Consider the following 19018-nt stretch of genomic DNA (forward strand, 5'->3'; position numbering starts at 1 on the left):
TGGGCTACCTAGTGACTGCCTCACTGCTCCCCCACCACTTATTATTCATTTGTGTGTATGTTCCACAGTGTACATGTGGGGGGTCAGAGGACTCTGTGGAGTTGGTTTGTTCAGTTCACTTTTATGTGGTTTCCGGGGATTGAACCCAGGTCACCAGGCTTGAGTGGCAGGCTCTATTTTTTTTTTAATGGGGTGTGTGTGTGTGTGTGTGTGTGTGTGTGTGTATGTGTGTGTGCGTGCCCACGGTGCACTCTGATGTCAGAGCACAGAGGATGACTTGGGGAGTAAGGTCTCTTCTGTGCAGGTCCTGGAGATGGAGTTCAGATTGACAGGTTTGGCAGTGAGTGAATTTACCCACCCAACCATCCTGTTCCCAGCTTTTTTACTTTAGTTCTGTTTAAGACTTACTTTATTTTTAATCATGTGTGTATTTGTGCCATGTTTTAAAAAGAGAGTATAAGCAAAACTGCCTCATAAAAATAAGGCCCAGCCGGGTGGTGGTGGCGCACGCCTTTAATCCCAGCACTCGGGAGGCAGAGCCAGGTGGATCTCTGTGAGTTCGAGGCCAGCCTGGGCTACCAAGTGAGTCCCAGTAAAGGCGCAAAGCTACACAGAGAAACCCTGTCTCAAAAAACCAAAAAAAAAAAAAATAAGGCCCAAGCCATCCAGCCCATCTGCTGCCAAGGACCATGCTGGGGACCATGGTCCTCCTGAGGCTGGGGTCTGTGCTCAAGTCTGGGTCCTGTATTGTCACCAATGGTCACACAGAGGCTCAGGGGTGGGGTCACAACCTGAGGCCTTGGTTGTATCTGGCAGCCATTCCCATCTGAGTGGCCATTCCTTCCACCCACAGGCAGGGCCCTGGGCCCAAGCTGCTGCTGAGGGTCATGTCTGGGTCTGTGGTCCAGCTGCAGCTGGGGTCTGTGTTGATGTCTGGGTCTGGGTCACCTCAGGAGGCCTTAGGAACCATTGAGATGAAATCAGAGGGCCATGCTGAACTGGCCCCACCCTTCGATGGCCCTGGGAAAGCTGGCCTTGCCTCTCGCTGGACAGAGGCTGAACCTACCAGGGTAGGGGAGCTGAGGAAGGTGGCCACAGTGGCCTGTACTGACCAGCTCGGCTACCACCCAGGCACATAGCCGGGCCTTGGATAGGCCCACACTAGCATCTACCCCATCTAGGAACTGCAGGAGCCTGTGAAAGGACTGGTGCTGTGGAACAATACCAGCAGGATCTCCAAGACTGAGGGGGTGGGGGTAGACTATCCCAGGGGAGTTCTGGTGAGGATCCACTGATGATGGTGTACCAGAAACCAGAGGCTTTGAACCGACGAGTGACTCACTGCACTGAACATTTGCTAGTAAAGCTGACTGACAAGGGGGTATACTATGTGATACAACGAGGCTCCCAATGCCATCAGGACCAATGATGAGATGTTGGAGAGGCGGGAGAGAAGGAGAAGCAAAGAGATTTTTGTTGTTTTGGTTCATTGGGTTTCTTTTGTTTTTGCTTGTTTGTTTGCCTGTTTATTTTGTTGTTTTCTTTTATGGGGGGCGTGGCAGGGGTGAGAGGAGGATTTGGGGGAATAGGAGGTGAGCAGAATTGGGGTGCGTGATGTGAAACTCCCAAAGAGTCAATAAAGAAGTTAAATTAAAAGAAAAAAAGGCTAGGCAGCATTGGCACACGACTTTAATCGCAGCACTCGGAGGCAGAGGCAGGCGATCTCTGAGTTTGAGACCAGCCTGGGCTACAGAGCGAGTTCCAGGACAGCCAGGGTTACACAGAGAAAGTCAGTGTTGGATATGCTACCAAAGCAAATAAATAGAGTAAAAAAGTTTACTGCCTGTCCGCAAAGTGGCTCAGCAGGTAAAGGTGCCTGCCCCTCAAACCCAACAACCTGAATCTGATACCTGGAACCTAAGTAAAGGTGGAGGACAAGAAACCACTCCATACAGACATCCTCTGACCCCTGCACACACACCACAGCAGACCACAAGCACATACTCACCAACAGTAAAGAAAAACTAGAAGGACATTAGCACTTGTGTCTTGCTTGAAACTCTAATGGAGTCAGGCTGCCCGTGGTGACCTGGATCTGTGCCATAGTCTGGGTGTAACCATAGGGTGATGAGTGATCTCAGCACTTACTCTATCAGAGGCCAAATGCATGAGCAACCTCTAGGACACTAAAAGAAATCATGACCAAACCGGGTGTAGTGACACCCAGTCACAGTCCCAACTATTCAGGAGGCTGAAGCAGGAAATGGCTTGAGCCTAGAAATTTGGAGCCAGCATAGGTGACACAGCAGGACTTATTTCTTTAAATAAATTTTGTTTATTTGTTTATGTTTTTCGAGACAGGCTTTCATTGTGTAGCCCTGGCTGTCCTGGGGACTCACTCTGTAGACCAGGCTGGCCTTGAACTCACAGAGATCTGCCTGCCGCTGCCTCCCGAGTGCTAGGATTAAAGGCACGCATCACCACCACCTGATGCCAATGTTTTTTTAACAGTAACGTTACACTGAAAACAAGTCCCAGCGGTCCAGGCCAGCCAAAACTTGGGGTGGGGGATCTATTACAAACAAGAACGGCAGACACCTAGTCACTGACAGCAAAACAGGCTACTCTCACTGTCAGCCAGCCATACCTCTTCTAACTAGCTGCCCATCTCCATCAGAGCGTCCTTCCTTCATGTCCACATCCCAAACACAATGCAGAACAGTACACACAGACAGACACAGGAAGAAAACCTGACAACAGACTCCACTAAGAAAAGGCCTGAAAGAAACTTAAGCAGATGCTCCATGAAACGCTCATCAGACTTCACACACAGAGAGGTGTCATGCCTCATTTCAAACAGAATGTACTAAGTCCCAACTCACCACAGATAATCTAATAACAGCGCCATGACTTTTCCTGTTGAAGTCTCTTCTCTCACATTCTAATACCCTTGAGCCACCAGAAATGCAGATGCTTTGCACTGAAATGCTAGAAAAGCTCGCACATTGTCATTCCTTGATCACCAGCGATAGGCTGCTAAATCAAGAGTCTACTTGAAGTTATGAAAGCAGGACAAGCTGATCCAATTACATAAGAAAAGTGCTCCATCAAACAGGACCATCTGGGCTTTGAACGCTGTGATTTCTGAACGAAAGTCAGCACACTTGCAGATACAAATGCTCTTCCACTCTTATAACGGTCCCAGATAAAACGCTTACAGACATTCCAGGTCACGACAGTCCTCCCGTCGGGTACTCATTTACTTGCATGCACAGCAAGACTTAGGTTATGTGTCCTGTGCAGAAACACAACCCAGATGATCAGATGACAGAACACTATTCACACCAGTTCAGAAGAACATCTGTATTCTCTCCTTGGCCCCAGGAAGACTCCCAAAGTCGTCAGAATGCCCTACAAGTATAGACTTTTTGTCTCCTCCATAGCAAACTAAAAATCCCATCATCCCCATAATCTAAGGACAGCACCCCAGTAACCTTAAAACCTAACCCAGCCAACCAGGCCTAATTTATAAGCCCTGGGGGAAGCTGAGACTAAAGGGACAGGCTTTATTAAGGAAAATTCTGATGGAGAATGAGATCCAAACATGCTGCAGACAACTTCAGCATCCACAGCAACAAACTAGCAACTGGAGAAAGTTACCTGCAAGTTTCCGGACAGACGTTGAGTTCAAAATTCTCTGAAGCTGCAGCTGAGGGCAGAGCTCAGAGGCAGAGACTGGCCTAGCATGCTTGAGACCCCGAGTCTGGTCTTCAGTATCACCAACAAGTGAGCTAACTGAAGTACCTACCTCATCTTCCAGGAAAGCCCACACCCTTGCCTGACCTCTCTGCTTCTCACCCAGGCACTAGCTATGAGGGCCTTCTTTCCTCAAAACACATTCCTTCCTTAGGACCTTCCCCTAAATCGCCCTTTTCATCCCCCTGCCCCTGTCCCGAGGTTTCACCTTAAAAGTCAGTTTCTCCAAGCTCTCCCCTGACTGCTCTCTATTCAGTCAGCCTGGGCAAGGGCCAGCAGCACCAGCTAGTCCTTTCTTCAAAAGAGGTCTTCTCCACTAGACCGGAACTGTCACAAAGGCCAAACTGCTCATTTGCTCTTGGCTGTATCTCTAACATCCAGCACAGTGATTGGCACACATTAGGGAAAATGTCCTTATTTTCCCAGCTTCAGAATTACTTCAAAGGAAAACATATTTAAAAAAAAAAAAGGTGAGCATGGTGGCACACACTTAAAGGCTAGCCTGAGCTACAAGTCCCTGCCTTGAGAAAACAAAACAAGGGGCTAGAGAGATGGTTCCACTGCTGAGAGCACTTGCTGTCCTTCTACATGACCCAAATTTAATTCCAGCTTCCCCACTGGCCGGCTCACAATCCCCTGTAACTCCAGCTCGATGGAGTCTGGCAACAACCTCTTCGGTCCTCCACAGGCATGTGTGAGCAATCACGCACACATATGTCATTTCTTTCTAATGAGCTAAGGGTTGGGTTAGAGTTCAGTTCATAGAAAAAGGAGACCAAGAAAAAAAACCCTAAATCCAACTTCAAAAGCTCAATACGTTGTGGTAATTTTGGAGCATAGCATGAAAGAGTTTGAAACTGTATCAGGATAGGGCAAATCTATTTATAACTAATGGGGAATAATGACCAAAATACATTTAAAGACAAAAGATGTATGCTCAATCGGGAGCACATACACTAAAACTGGACCAATATGGAGAAGATTAGCACGGCCCCTGCTCAGGATGACATGCAAATTCATGAAGCGTTCCATGTGTGAAAAAACAAGAACAAAAACCAAAACCAAAAGATGCAGGTAGTATTAACAGTGTATGCTACACTGGTTTTCAAAACTGTCCCCTCAGGCTGCAGAGATGGCTCAGCCACTGAGAGAATACACTGCTCTTGCAAGAAGACCTGAATACGATTCCCAGCACCCATGTCAGGCAGTTCACAATCCTGTAAAGATGGAACAGGTGAACTGAGCTGAAGGCAAGCCAAAGGCAGAGTGTATTATATACCCCTACCCCCCCCCAATTCTGAGAATGGGACTTAGGGCCTCCTTGCACTTGTTAGGCAATTGTCCTACCACTGAGCTACATACAGCCTTTGGGTCTTGCCGTAGAGCTCAAGCTAACCTTGAACCCATGCTAGCCTCAAATGCAACCCTTCTGCCTTTGCCTCTGCGGTGCTGACATTGCAGGCATGAGTCAACAAGCTCAGCTTCACTTATTCTTTGCCATTTGAATGTTGTATTACTTATTTCAAATAGAAACTGTATTTGTTTTTTTGAACCAGGGTTCCTGTAGCCTACATAGGCCTTGAACTTGAACTCCTGATCCATCTGTTTCCACCTCCTCAATAATGGGATTATAAACAAGCTCCACCACAATTTAACATATAAAATTTGCAAACACCAATTTCATCTTTATTTCTCTTTACAAAGTTGTGTGTCGCCGGGCGGTGGTGGTGCACGCCTTTAATCCCAGCACTTGGGAGGCAGAACCAGGTGGATCTCTGTGAGTTCGAGGCCAGCCTGGTCTCCAAAGCGAGTTCCAGGAAAGGCGCAAAGCTACACAGAGAAACCCTGCCTAGAAAAAAACAAAAAAACAAAAAAACAAACAAACAACAAAAAAAAAACAAAGTTGTGTGTCAACTAGGCAGTGGTGGTGGACACCTTTAATCCCAGCACTCGGGACGCAGAGCCAGGTAGATCTGTGTGAGTTCAAGGCCAGCCTGGTCTACAAGAGCAAGATCCAGGACAGGAACCAAAACTACAGAGAGAAACCCTATCTCAAAAAACCAAAAAAAAAAAAAAAAAAAAAAAAAAAAACCCAAAAAAAGTTGTGTGTCACCCAGTGGTGGTGGCACATGCTTTTAATCCCAGCACTTGGGAGGCAGAAGCAGGCTGGTCTCTGAGTTTGAGGCCAGCCTGGTCTACAGAGTGAGTTCTAGGACAGCCAGAGTTATTATACAGAGAAACCCTGTCTCAAAAACAACAACAAAAAAAGTTGTGTGTGTCTATGTGAGTGCATGCCACATACGTGAGTGCCCACAGTATCCAGAAGGTGCAGCTGGAGTTAGTCAGTTGTGAGCCACACCTGATGGTGTTAGGAAGTTGGGACCTGTGAAGTGCCGTAGAGTGAGACCTTATCTCCAAATCTCTTAACAAGGGGGCTAAGTAGTGAAGTGGCTAAGTAGCGTATGCCCCTCAACAACGCAAGCCTGATGACCTGAGTTCAATCCTTGGAGCCCACATAAATGTAGGAGAAAACTGAACCCATCAATTTGTTCTCTGACTTTGACATGTGTACAGTGGCATGCACACCCTTACCCCTTCAAAACACACACACACATACATACACACACTACATACATACACACACACACACACACACACACACACACACACCTTTTTAAATCAATATAAAGGGGATGAAATTTACCACATTTCTTAGTTACATACAGATTTGCCACTTTTCAGAAAAGAAAGATCTGGGACATAAACATAACTTGTATTGTTGCCACAATCAAAAATCAAAGCTCTGGACCAGAGTCAAAATCTTTATATCTAAACCTGTTGGCCTTTTTCCCCCCTAGGGAGAGGGATGCTGGGGACCCACTCTATCCTTGGCTATGCTAGACAAGTGCTCTTCCACTGAGCTACATCACTAGCCACACTGCCAGGTTTTCAAATCTGAGTATCAAAAATGGAATATTCCAGGGCTGGAGAGATGGTGAGATGGCTCCGTGGCTGGCGGCACTTGCCGGGTAAGCTTGGCAACCGCACTTCAATCCCCAGAATCCACATAAAGGTGGAAGGAGAGAATCAATTCCACAAAGTAACCCTCTGACCAACCCACGTCCCAGCAAGTACTCCCCCCTTACACACACACACACACACACACACACACACACACACACACACACACACCATGCATATATACAATAATAAATAAATAAATAATAATATTTTTTGTGTTTTGTTTTTTTCCAGACAGGGTTTCTCTGTGTATCATTTTGGCGTTACCGCCAACGTTATGAGGCTACTGCCATATAGTCAAGAAAACATCTTCATAGGCACCCTGACCCGAAAAATCCAGCAGAGAAAACATCATCTTCAACTACCTACCTCCTGAAGAATAAACAACTGGATAGCCAGATAGCCAGGTAGCCAAGCCTTGCTCAGGTATCTGATAACCTATGTGCCTTCACAGAATCTCTTTGCATGCCAAATCAAAACTCTTAAGTTATTAAAGACTGGCTTAGATATTAACACACCTATCAACAGTTTTTTTCTCTAACAATATCATTAAGTTCTTTAGATTCCATCCCCTTTAAGACAGGCTCTTACTCTGTAGCCCAGGCTGGCCTTGAATTTGCAGTCATCCTCAGTCTCCCAAGTACTGGGACTACAGGCATGAGCCACATCTGGCTTATATTTAACATTTTTCAATATTCTTTGGTTGTTGTTGTTTTAATTTTATTTATTTTGTTTTTCGAGACAGGGTTTCTCTGTGTAGCCCTGGCCATCTTGCATTTAATCACCAGATAAATAGAAGTAGATTTGAATTTAGAAGAATTGCCAAACACACTGTAGAGAGTTCTGCCTCTATTTCCTTGCAGAGCAGCTCTTGAGATCTAGCAGAGGACTTCATTTGACGTGGGACGTCCCATGCACTCTAATCCAAGGAATACATCCCCAAAAGACAGTCAATCAACCGGAACTCTGCCAGCTTCTGCTTGGGAGCTGTGTGAAGAACAGTTAACAAGAGCTTACTTTGAGAAAGAGATCAACAATCACACTCTTAAAGAAAAGAATTGATTTGGCAAAGGGATGCATGTTGCCAAAATGTTAGTCACAGCTTCCAGGTCCCAGTTTGTGTCTCTGCAACTATTCTTTGCCCTGACAGAGTCCATTCTCTGGCTCAAGAAACGCAGCTCAGCTTCTGTCACCCTCCGCATTTGAAGCAGTCAAGAATCCTTTCATTTTGGTGGCTTCAAGCTGTGACACAGACAGGATGCCCACCAGAAGAAGGCGGAGGGCAGCTTGCCACTTGCCACTTAGGACTAGTTGAAGCAGCGCAATGGGAAAATGTGTCAAGACAGGAAAAATGAAGACCACTGTGTTAAAGAAACAAGCCATGCAGCGGCCTTGAGCTTCTGTAAGTCAGAGCAAAACCCTCTTAAGAATAAACCAAAAGCCGAGCGGTGCTGGGGCTCGCCTTTAATCCTACCCTGGGAGGCAGAGGCAGGCAGATCTCTGGAGGCCAGCCTGGTCTACAGAGCCAGTTCCAGGACAGCCAGGGCTACACAGGGAAACTCTGTCTCAAGAAAACAAACAAATCCAAACCCAGCAGTACACTATTACACAGGTTTTCATCTCCAATGTGTGCACACACTTCATGCCTGCAGCTAGCCCTTCCTGGAGTTGGTATGACTAGGGTTTGCTAGAACAGCCTGAACTAACAGGCCATGAACTTCAGAATTACTTGAGGGCAACAAGAAAAGCACACTCAAGTGTGCCAGGGAGCAGTTCAGAAGGTTAAAGTCAGGCAAGAACATGTGATGCTATTCCCTTCAACAGAACAGGATTCCTTTTCTTAAACTCCAGAGTAAAACTTCCAAGCTATATCGACTGTCCCACTACCCTTCCCCTCCCCTGACTCTTACCTATGTGTCCACATCACTAATCAGCACCACCTCATGTAAACACTATTTCTGATATCAAGAGTGAGGCAGAATTAAAACTGCCCAGTCTTTGGCAAATCACATCAGACCTCAGAAATGCCAAGACTCTCAGAAACTCTTCTAGGCTAAACAAGTTCACTTACCAACTAAGTGTTCAGAGCAGCACAGTCAAGGAAAAAGCTACAAGAAAACCTCCAAGGACTGACAAGAAAGCATCTAATCCTGTCTACAGTCTCTACCCTCTGACAGCAAGGCCACAGATACTGACTGAACCAAGGCATATGGCTCGCCTCTCTAAAATACTCAGGTAGTTAGAAAATAAAACACTGCATTCTCTAAGTCACTAACAGCTGCATTCATTCATTTCCAACTCTAAAATCCGTATCTTCCTCTTGGTGGTAACCAACACAGTAACTCAAAAATTCTGACTATTAAAAATATTAAGATATATAAAGATACTATAAGGCTAAAGACTATATATTAAAATGCATATAGATGCTGGGCAGTGGTGGCACACATCTGTAATCCCAGCACTCAGGAGGCAGAGGCAGGTGCCCACCCTCCATGAGTTCAAGGCCAGCCTGATCTACAGAGCAAGTTCCAGTACAGCCAAGGCAACACAAAGAAATCCTGTCTCAAAAAAACAAACAAACAAACAAAAAAACCAATAAACAGCATTATCACAATCTTGTTTTTCTTTACACAGACTTCAAAGATCTAATAGGTTAGCACAGTCTTTTAGGGGAACAGATGGGTCAGACCTATATTGCAAAGGAGGAAGAGAATGAGAGTTTAATGATCTGTCGCAAAGTTACATGTAAATCTATACATGAGCTAGAGTACTTCTTATTCTCCAAAGTTCTCTTCTGGTTCATAAAAAGAGAAAAGAGTAGTCAAAAGCATGTGACATGTCAGAAGACACAACTCTAAAGCAAAAGAAATAGCATGAAAAAAAAAAAAGGAATGGGTCCAGGGAGAGATCAATCTAGTACAATTCAAGTCGCTTTAAAAATATGAGTTCCGGCTGGGCGGTGGTGGCACATGCCTTTAAGCCCAGCATTCATTCGGGAGTTCGAGGCCAGCCTGGTCTACAGAGTGAGTTCCAGGATAGCCAGGGCTACACAGAGAAATCTTGTCTCGAAAAACCAAAAAAAAAAAAAAAAACCAAAAAAAAAAAAAAAAACCAAAAAACAAAAAGAAAGAAAGAAAGAAAGAAAGAAAGAAAAAAGAAAAAATTCCAGGGTTCGGGTGCAGGTTAGAGGTAGAGCCCTTGCCCAGCATACAAGTGGACCAGGATTCAATCCCCAGCAAGGAATGGGGGGGTGAGGGTAGATTCCAGTACACACCAGCTTCCTCCAGCTTCTCGTTCCAATACTATCCTTCCAGAATATGCCTTCCTAACCATTCCTAATCAGTAACTCAACCGCACACACAGCCTGCGTTTAGCGCCTTCAGATTTCCACAGTCCCTCATTTCACACCGCTCCAACAGGAACCTCCAACTCCAGGTGCTTCCAAACGCATCTCAGACATCTCTCCGACTCCCTCTCACCCGCCACTCTCAAAACCTCCTCTAATGTAAACAGCTTCCCTCTCGACCACCCCTTTTCACCTGAATCGATTCCGAAATGTCACACCGGCCTCCTCAACTCAGAGCATCCTGCTAATAATTACCTTTCCCAACAGGTCCTCCCTCCCTTCCCCATCTCCCCCTCTGCGCACGGTTCCCCTCCTTCCTCGCCCAGAGTTGCCGTCTTACTCACCTCACCCAACCCTTCAGGATCTCTAATTTCCTGTCTCTCAAAAACCTCCCTCCTGCCCCTCTGCACTGTCCGCACCGGCCGCACACCACCGCCCTCCGCTCCGATGGCCCACGCCCCCTCGCCAGGGTCTCCAGGCCCCGCCCCCAGGCCCCCTCTCCGCCTCAGGCCCCTCCCCCGGCGTCCCCTCCCCCCCGGACCCCCTTCCCGGCTCTCCCTCCCACTCCGGTCCGCAGGTCACCTCAGCGGCGGGCTCAGCCGCCCCGGCGTCTTGCCCACCTGGCCGGGCCTGCTCCGGGAGCGGATCCTCCGTCACCTCCGTCCTGGTAGAGTCCTGCCCGTTCGCCCCGCGGCAAGCTCTCTTTCTCGCCGCCGCCCCTTTTACCAACCCGGAAATGGATCTGCTCCCACCGTCCCCAGCGTCCGCGAACAAAATGGAGGCGGGGGAAAAAGGAGGAGGTAGCCGGGAGCCCAGAGACGCGGGACGCATGCGCCTTGAGCAGCCTGCCCCCTACCGGCGCACGTGGGGGCGGAGCGCCACCATCTTGAGAAGGTCGCAAGACGAGCTCCGCAGTTAAAAGCCGGGTCTGCCTCTCGGGCTGCAGTTGGGACCGCCTGCGAGGCTTTCAATGACTAGTGATGCCAGGGTTCAGCCCATGAGCTGCTTATTTAATTTGTCAAATTCAGTCTGACCTTTAAAATTGAGCAGATGATTTTAACTTCTGGCCAACGTAGAGAACCACTGAGCTAACCGCTGTTTCTTACATATGGGTTTTTTTTTTCGTGTTTTTTCCACTAGGCGGGTGCGCACGCACACACACACACACACACACACACACACACACACACACACACACACACACACACACACACACACACACACACACACCATAAGCCCTTATATGGTCTAGAATTAAGGAAGAACACGACTCCGCTACCCTTGCAGGGGCCCAGTAGACAAGCTCCGGTTGTCATAGCAACCGAGAGGCAAGCTTCTCCTTACATGTCATCTGTTAGGTCATTCTAACCACTGAACATCCTCCTCAGCAGAGGTATCCCCAGCTCACTGGGCTGAGGGGTGGTGTTGTGGACTCCTCTAGGTGCTTGGATGAGAGCGAGGAATCATCGTCCTTTGCTGACATCACTGCTAACTCTGTTGCAAATGACTAAGGATCTCTTCTTCCTACACTTGTCACCACTCCAGGCAACCCCATTGCTTACATATGTCTCATTGCTCCTCAGGTCAACCCAATGACCAGGGCTGAAACTCAAGTAAAAGAACAGTATTGGGGCTTAATCCCCACTTACTAGCAATGTGCTCTTGGGCCTCAGCTACCTCATAGTGTTTGGCCTTTCTAATAGAGTCCGTGAAGGCTCATCAGGTAATGAATGGGAAAGCATGTGATAAGCCATACGCTGTTATTATTTTTGTTTTCCCTCTGTTCTGCCTCAAGGGCTGGGCCCCACCCACTAGTGAAGTAAATGTCACATTGAGTATCTGCTATGGGTCATACACTAGGCTAGGTACCAGGAGATGGTTCCAGAGGTGACTAAGACAGAGCTTCTGCCCTCTGGGAACTCACCATGTTGGTGCACAGACTGACATGCAAACAGCTAGCTGAGATCCAAGTCAGCATGTGATTAGTGTTATGGTGACGTGTGCTGGGATGTCACAGGAGTGATTAATTCCTGCTGAAGAAAAGATTTTATAAATGGCTTGAACTAGTCGTTGAAATATGAGTAGAATTTTGCTGGGTATAGTGGCCCTCAGGAAGCAGAGGCAGGTGGATCTCTTGAGTTTGAGTTCAGCCTGGTCTACAGAGCAAGATCCGGGACAGCCAGGGCTACATGGAGAAACCCTGCCTCAGAAAACCAAACAGAAAAGGAAAAAAAAGACAGGTAGAATTCCATTACTAATCAGCGAAGGCAAGGAACTCATGCCAGGCAGGATCAGTGGGTGCGAAGGTGAAGATGCGCAGGTCGCTACATCCTTCATACCTGACAGTGGGGTGACTGGACCCATGGGGCAGTGGAGCTAGACTGTTTCCTAGCTCTTTGCCTCATCGTTTTTCCTGACTCATCCTTAGTGGCTCAGCTTTATGTGGACCTACTTCCAGTTCCTGAAACACACAATGGAGTTTGCACCTCAAGGCCTTTGAACAGGTTACCCTTGTCTCGTCTTCATTGGTCAAGCCTTTGCTTCATGCCCCGCCCCCTCCAGAGGGTATTCTCTGCCCAGAATAGCTAAGCAAGCCCCTGCTCTCTTAGTACATCACTCTATGTCAAGGGCAGCCACTAGAGTGAATACAGGGACATCTCATTTGGGGACATATCAATAATAAGCTTTATGAAGAAAGAAACCATGAGGCAGTGGTGGCACACACCTTTAATCCCAGCACTTGGGAGGCAGAGCCAGGTGGATCTCTGTGCGTTTGAGGCCAGCCTGGGCTACAGAGTGAGTTCCAGGAAAGGCGCAAAGCTACACAGAGAAACCCTGTCTCAAAAAACCAAAAAAAAAAAAAAAAAGAGGGTAACTCTCATTGTCTACATGAAGTCTGTATGAAGGGGCCAGGGTAGGAAACAAAAGAAAGCATTCTTGAAAAAAACTTGTTCAAAGCAAAAAGAATTATGTTATCCCCCCCCCTTTTTTTTTTTGCCTGTTTGTTTTGTTTTGTTTTGAGACAGGGTTTCTCTGTGTAGCCCTGACTGTCCTGGAACTTGATCTGTAGACCAGGCTGGTCTCAAACTCAGAGATCCACCTGCCTCTGCCTCCCAAGTGCTGGGATTAAAGATGCATTTTTTGTTCATTATGAATAGGGGAGTACACCACAGGCCACGTGTGGAGGTCAAAGGACAATTTTCAGGAACTGCTTCTCCTCCCATCCTGTGGATTCTTGGAATTAAACTCAAGTTGGCAGGCATGAGGGCAAGCACCTGCACACCGAGCCCTCTCGCCAGCTTCGTCCTCCCAGAACAAGGTTTCGATGTACCTAGAGCTAGAGTTCTTCGAAGGAGAAAGAAAGTAGGGTTTAAAAAGTAACTGAGGGCCAGGAGGAGTGGCCTAGCCTTTGGGATACAGAAGCAGGCCTGTCTCTGTCAGTTTCAAGCCAGCATGGGGTACATTGTGAGTTCCAGGACAGCCAGGGACACACAAGGAGACCCCGTCTCAACCAACAGGAAGACATGAGAGGAGGAGAGGGACATGTTGGACAGAAGAGTTCCAGAGGGAGCGGGAAGGGACAAAAGAGGGGAATAGGAGTGAGTCTGGTCAATATTTCTATAGATGTATGAAACTGTCAAAAACCAAATATTTTAAAAAGAAACCACAAGGTTTGACATTTATTGCAATTTGCCATGTACCAGTCATTGTCATAACTTCACATGCCATCCTACTCCGTTTAATCCTCACAGTTTTCTCAAGAAGGTAATAGTACTCTCCCGCTTCCCAGGTGAAGGAGAGACACAGAGCTTAACCACCTACGTTCAAGTCACCGACCTGCGAAGTAGCAGACATGCCTTCAGTCTGTGCTCTCCATGCTCCCACCAGCGCCTCTGTTCCCTCCCCTGTGGAAATGAGTGGTTCTTATGTGTATGCGTGTTCTGCCTGTACATATGTATGTGTACCGCAGGGGAGCCTGGTCCCTCTGGGGGTCAGAAGGCACTGGATTCCCTAGGACTAGAGTTGCAGATGGCTGTGAGCCACCCTGTGAATGCTAGGACTGGAACCCGCATCCTCCATAAGGGCAATAAGTGTTCATAACTGCTGAGCCATCTCTTCAGACCCACGATTGTAGTTTTTATTATTTATTTACGTATTTATTTATGTTTATTTATTTGGAGACAGGGTCTCACTATGTAGCCCTAACTGGCCTAGAACTCACAATATAGACCAGGCTGGCCTCAAACTCACAGAGATCCACCTGCCTCTGCCTCCCGAGTGCCATGATTAAAGGCATTCACCATCACACCCAGCTTATGAGATCCTATTTTTAACTATTATTATTAATAATAATAATAATAATAGAATTGAGGAGGTGGCTCAGTGGTTAAGTGCTTGCTGCCGAAGCGGAGGACCCGAGAGTCTGGCTCTTCAGCACCTATGTAAACGCTGTGTGATATGCACTTGTAACCCCAAAGGTGGGGGACAAAACAAGTGGACCCTAGGGTAGCCAGCTAGGCTACTTAAATCAGGGAGCTTCAGTGACAGACGCTGTCTCAAAAAATAAGATTGAGGATGGGCGTGCCACCCATACCCTTCATCCTGGCACTTCAGAGGCAGAAGCAGGCAGATCTCTGTGAGTTCCAGGCCAGCCAGAGCTACACTGAGACCCTGTCTCAAGTGGGGGAAAGCTCTATGCCAGATTCCCACTCCTAGGCACCTTGAGAAAGTGTTCTCTGTGGTGACACCTGGCGGTTGAAAGCATCACTGCCTAAATTCCTTGCTCCCCCCCTACTCACATTCAACAGGGTTCTTTCTGGTTAGGCTGGTCTTTGGACCACTCCAGATTCTTCTCATCATCTTACCATCCCATGAGACCCAGTGCTTCTGTTCAAAGGCTGGATTTGAGACCTCTCGTTGCTTCTGTTTTTAATTTTTTAAATTTTATTTATTTATTTATTTATTTTGGTTTTTTCGAGACAGGGTTTCTCTGTGTAGCTTTGCGCCTTTCCTGGAACTCACTTGGTAGTCCAGGCTGGCCTCGAACTCACAGAGATCCGCCTGGCTCTGCCTCCCGAGTGCTGGGATTAAAGGCGTGCGCCGCCACCGCCCAGCTTAAATTTTATTTTATGTGCATTGTTGTTATGCCTGCATGTCTGTCTGTATGAGGGTGTCAGATCCCCTGGAACTGGAGTTACAGGCAGTTGTGAGCTGCCATGTGGATTCTGGGGATTGAACCCGGGTCCTCTGGAAGAGCAGCCAGTGCTCTTAACCACTGAACCATCTCTTCAGCCCCTTGTTGCCTCTGTTTTAAAAAATAAAAATTGTCTGTAGCCAGAGATGATGGTTTATGCCTATAATTCCAACACTTGGGAAGTGGAAGCAGTTAGATCAGGAGTTCAAGGTCATCCTCAGCTTCATGGAGAATTTCAGGTAAAAACAAAAGTCTCTCAAGTTCTCAAATTTTCAGCTAGAAAGTAGAGCTGACACAGCCAGCCAGCTCCGGGGGTTTGCTGGAAAAGAGAATATGAACAAACCCTAGAATCTCAGTACTCAGGAGGCTGAGGCAGGAGGATTCAAAGTTAGAGGCCAGGCTAGGAAAAAAAAAAAAAAAAAAAAAAACACCTGAAGCTGAGCACAGGAAATGGCAAAGGCCCTGTCCTGGAATGTCACCCTGTAAGTAATGACTGGTGGTTCTGAGAGTGGCTGAGACCAGGATGAGAGGCGCACACTAACTAGGTCACTTCTGTTGCCCGCCCTGGGCTGGGAGCACAGCAAAGCAACATCCTCTGTACACAGCCGAAACTGCTCAGCAGCCACACTCCCGCCCACCCTGGATGTCCTGTTCTGGTCCTGAAGGTCGGGGCAGCCCTCCAGACTGAGTGAAGCCCAATTCCTGAGCGACTCCCAGTGGCTCGTCTCTAGCTGTTCAGTTCCGTATTCTGGCTGCCGATGGTTGTACATGCATGTAACCCAGCACTCAGAGGCTGAGGCAGGGGTGGGGGGGGTGGGGGTGGGGAGTTTGAGACCAGCCTTGCTCCATGAAAAGACCCTCTCCCAAAAAACCAAACAACCAAGCACACCAACAAGAAGAAAACAGCCAACCCTGGCCCTGCTTTGGGCTTATCTCTTCAAAGGAATTTTTTTTTTTATTTTCTCTGCTCCCTATTCCCAGACCAACAGGGATTCTCCTTGGCTTAATTCCTGGAGCACTTATCATCTTGCATTGTGTCCTGCTCCTCTGGTTCCTATTACAACCAACTTAATTTATTCATTCAACAAATATGTATTGAGTATCTGCTCTGTGCCAGCTACTATTGCAGTTACGGCCAATGAGCAAGATCCACTCCCAGGGATGACCCATTCTGGTATGGGAGGTAACCACTAAGCAAACACACAAAGACGCAATAAGTGATGTCATGAGTGAGGAGTGCCTTGAGCAGAACCCAGACTGGGAGAGCAGAATAGCGGGTGGGTTTTGTGTGAGTGGTCAAATCTGACTTAGGGAATGGACAAGGCAAAGTCATTTTGCCAACAATGATAGCTACAAGAACAAGAAGATGGTCAGGATGGCCAGAGGAGAGTGAAGGACAAAGGAACAGGAGATGTGATCGGGGATGGGGAGAAGGGGCTACATATTTAAAGATAGCCCTGGCTAGCCTGGAACTTTCTGTATAGAGCAGGCTTACTTTGAACTTGGCAAAGATCAGCCTGCCTCTACCTCCCGAGTGCTGGGATTAAAGGCATTACAAAACATACACATTTTGCATGAACCACCCAATGGGTGTACACACACTTGTGGAAGGTTCACAATATGGGACATTTCTATTATTCCAGTAGGCCCCAACATGGCCATACAAGTCCTCAATACCCATCTCTGAGCACCACCCTATTTTTTACTTCTCTCCAGGCTGGTCTTGAACTCACAGAGTTGTCTGCCTCTGCCTCCCCAATGCTGGAATTAAAAGGCATGTGCCACCACCACCAAAAACATTTATTTTTTGTGGATTTGTATTCTCCTGTGTTGTAGTGTGTGTGTGTGTGTGTGTGTGTGTGTGTGTGTGTGTGTGTACGAGTGTGCATATGTGTATTTTTGTTTTGGGATGAGTTCTTCCTCCATAGTTCAGACTTGCCTTAATTTATGACCTTCCTCCCTCAACTCCCTAGAGTGCTAGAATTCTACAGGTATGTCCTCGTAGCCAGCTTTCTCTATGGTACGTGCATAGGTGTATCCAGGTGCATTTGTACATGTATATGAATACAGAGACCAGAGGAGACTGTCAGCTGTCCTTTATTGCCCTTCACCTTATTCCCTTGAGACAGGGTCTCTCACTGAGCCTGAGGTTCACTGTTTCAGATAGGCTGGCTGGCCAACAAGCTCCTGAGAACTGCCTGTCTCTGCTCCCCAACACTGGCACTGTAGGTATGTGGGGCCATGTGCAGCTTTTATATGGATGTTTGGGAATTCAAACTCAGATATTCATGCTTGCATAGCAAGTGATTGTACCCACTGAGCCATCTCCTCAAACCCACACACAGCTTGCTTTTCTGTCGTCTTTGTTGTTTTGAGATAGGATTCACTCTTTTTTTTTTGGTTTTTCGAGACAGGGTTTCTCTGTGTAGCTTTGCGCCTTTCCTAGATCTCGCTCTGTAGACCAGGCTGGCCTCGAACTCACAGAGATCCGCCTGCCTCTGCCTCCTGAGTGCTGGGATTAAAGGCGTGCGCCCGGGGGATTCACTCTTTTTTTTTCTTTTTTTTTTTTTTTTGGTTTTTCGAGACAGGGTTTCTCTGTGTAGCTTTGCGCCTTTCCTGGAACTCACTTGGTAGTCCAGGCTGGCCTCGAACTCACAGAGATCCGCCTGGCTCTGCCTCCCAAGTGCTGGGATTAAAGGCGTGCGCCACCACCGCCCGGCTCACTCTTTTTTAAACAGGTCATTTTATTATCTTTATGAATATGGATGCTTTGTCTGCATGTACATCTGTGCATCATGTACATGCCTGGTGCCTGCAGAGGCTGGAAGACAACGTCGGATTTCCTAGAACTGAGTTACAGATGGTTGTGAGCTGCCACATGGCTTCTGAGAATTGAGCCAGGATCCTCTGGAAGAGCAACCAGTGTTCTTAACCGCTGAGCCATCTCTCTAGCTCTGTCCCCTTTTTCTGTTCCTTTCCTTTCCTTCCCCACCCCCAGCCCTGAGGAACTGAACATGTGTTCTACCATCGAGCTATGCTCTCAACCCCTCTGGAACGTACGGTGTAACTGAAGCTAACCTCAGTTTGCAGCAACCTTCCTGTTTTAGCCAACCAAGTGCTGTTTAATTCATCACTATAAAATTGCTGTAATCACCTAAGTGGTCCACGGCTGTAATGTCAGAACTTGGGGGGCAGAGGTTAGATGATTGAAGGTTCAAGGCTAGACCAAGCTACATAGTGAGACTGTCTCAGAGTGGGGGAAAAAAGAAGAAAAACAACCATAAAACAAAACAAATAAAATTCCTCCATGATTACTGTCATATATGTCTTGGACTAATTTCTCTTGGGTATATGCTCATGAGTGGAAATGCTAGGTCATGTACTATGTATTAGTTATATAACCTACTTTTAGCAGACATTCCCAGTTTTCCAAAGTGGTAGTACCAGTTTACATTCTCACCAGCAGCCTATAAAAGTTCCGGTGGTACCCAGGCATAGTGGTGCACACCTGTATTCCCAGCGCTTGGGAGGCTGAAGGAGGAAGACTGATGAGAACTGTGGGCTAGCCTGAGCTACATAGTGAGACCTTGTCTCAGAGGGGGGGAAAAAGTTCCACTGGGACTGGTCATGCTTTTCACCTCGGCGCTATGCAATGGAATAAAGGTTTTAGGAAGACTGTGCAGGTTCAGCGTAGAGTCAGC

General features: G+C 47.2%; 1 protein-coding gene and 1 non-coding gene across 5 annotated transcripts in view; one reads left to right on the forward strand and one right to left on the reverse strand.

Moving 5' to 3' along the window:
• Wipf2 (WAS/WASL interacting protein family member 2) overlaps positions 1 to 10907 on the reverse strand; it is a 36427-nt gene extending 25520 nt beyond the window's left edge. Inside the window, exon 1 of one of the 4 annotated variants that reach the window (XM_052756801.1) lies at positions 10744 to 10907. The gene's annotated coding sequence lies outside the window, so the exon portion shown is untranslated. Of the gene's footprint in view, positions 1 to 2882; positions 3242 to 10467; positions 10578 to 10705 lie in introns of those variants that run through there. The other 3 variants (XM_052756799.1, XM_052756802.1, XM_052756803.1) reach the window with 3 other exon arrangements.
• LOC128123512 (U6 spliceosomal RNA) lies at positions 4691 to 4794 on the forward strand. Its single transcript, XR_008222693.1, has one exon. It is a non-coding gene; the product is annotated as a U6 spliceosomal RNA (small nuclear RNA).
• Positions 10908 to 19018: the final 8111 nt, after the last annotated feature.

This window comes from Peromyscus californicus, unplaced genomic scaffold, assembly GCF_007827085.1.
Source record: "Peromyscus californicus insignis strain IS unplaced genomic scaffold, ASM782708v3 Scaffold_3__1_contigs__length_106647218, whole genome shotgun sequence".
NCBI lineage: Eukaryota > Metazoa > Chordata > Mammalia > Rodentia > Cricetidae > Peromyscus > Peromyscus californicus.